Consider the following 1,617-nt stretch of genomic DNA (forward strand, 5'->3'; position numbering starts at 1 on the left):
TAAAGGCTTTCTTCCCAGAACTGTTCAGCTTGGCGGGGCGAGAGGAGGGAGTAGACATATAAAGGCCTACATATCTTGGCAACTCTCTTGTGAGATTTACATTTCTTGCTACTTCATTTTAAAGTTAAAATATTCAGATATGTCTTTTATCTGCCTTTTTCACCATTTACATTTATTCCCTACAAAACAAAGCCCTCAGCACGGTGAACTTGACTGCCTGCAGGATTAATTAATAAATCTCTTATGTCAATGGGAGCTTATTAACAACATTTGTGACATTTTCAAATCAGCCCTCTTACGTCTTCCAATTGTGCCCTCATTGTGGTCAGGCACCATCCCAGGGGCAAAAATAAACAGAGGGTGGGAGGGAATCAACATATGACTGACTTCGGAAAAGCAAATTAATAAAGGGAAGTGGATATAAACTGTAATTTCTGTTGTTTGATACACTGAATGCAGAATGCAAATGCATGTTGGCTTTCCTTCAAAAATTTGAGCTATTCTGTCAGAAGTCCAAAGTTCCTTCCTTCAACCTCTGGGTCCAGTTAATTTAGATTTGCTGTCTCTGTAACTGAACTAGTTTTACAACGTGGGGCATTTCAAGTGTCAAAAATAAGTAGTCGGGGTTGGGGATTTAGCTCAGTGGCAGAGCGCTTGCCTAGCAGGCACAAGGCCCTGGGTTCGGCCCCCAGCTCTGAAAAAAAAAAAAAAGAAAAAAGAAAAAAAAATAGTCTAGTACGATCAGCTGATGCAGGGGTCAGAGGTTAGGGTGAGCATCTCCCTAATGAAGGGGAAGATGGGTGTGGAATCTCCCGTTACCCAGGGGGATACTAAGAAGGAGCTGGAGAAGCCTCGAGAAGATCTGCTGGCTCCTTCTATGGGTCTTCACCTTGGCCACCTCCGTCGAATGGACAAATTCTCCCTCGGGAACACCCGGATCGAGCTGCAGATCTACTACACTGGATGCCAAGTTTGAAAAAAAAAAAAAACTGACTAGTTTAGTAAGGACGTCTACCCAGAAGCCAGAAAGAGAGGCACACAACTTCAATTTTGCAGTTGTTTTTGTGGATCTTAAAACACCTAGATATCTATCGAGTACAGGAAGGGCACTGATGATTTCATGACCCTTCAGTCACAGAAGTTCCAAATGGGGAACCATCTGGACATAGCCACAGCTCCTCCCAATAGGGAACTGCCCAGTGAGGCCGTAGTGAATTATACTGACTTCGGGCTGAGACGCTACTGAATTCTATCGACTTTCCTCAAGTTATTTTGTATCCAAATTGTAAAAGAAACTTGATCTTTTCCTTCCCCAAATTTTGTCATTAAGCCTTTAAAATGTCAATGAATCGTAACATGTATTTAGGAATTAGAGATGGATGTACTTTGACATATTAAAGAAAGTCTGCAGGTTTAAAAACATGAGTAGTCTATTCCGGCAAGCTCAGTAGCATTATATCAATACCATAACAAAACTGTAAGGCGAACTTGGGTGAAAGTTATTTGAAGTTACATCCACTTTACATGCTATATAATCAATGCTAAATTAGCCAAAATCATTAGTTATATATGCATATATACATTAATGTATGGTTGGTCTCAAAAGCAAGTTCTGGT

The 1,617-nt window shown here is 40.8% G+C and overlaps 1 pseudogene; it reads left to right on the forward strand.

Moving 5' to 3' along the window:
• Positions 1–796: 796 nt before the first annotated feature.
• Positions 797–1,246, forward strand: LOC147998604 (histone deacetylase complex subunit SAP18 pseudogene; annotated as a pseudogene).
• The last annotated feature ends 371 nt before the right edge of the window (positions 1,247–1,617 follow it).

Source organism: Rattus norvegicus, chromosome 20 (assembly GCF_021556685.1).
Source record: "Rattus norvegicus strain SHRSP/BbbUtx chromosome 20, alternate assembly SHRSP_T2T, whole genome shotgun sequence".
In the NCBI taxonomy this organism is placed as follows: domain Eukaryota; kingdom Metazoa; phylum Chordata; class Mammalia; order Rodentia; family Muridae; genus Rattus; species Rattus norvegicus.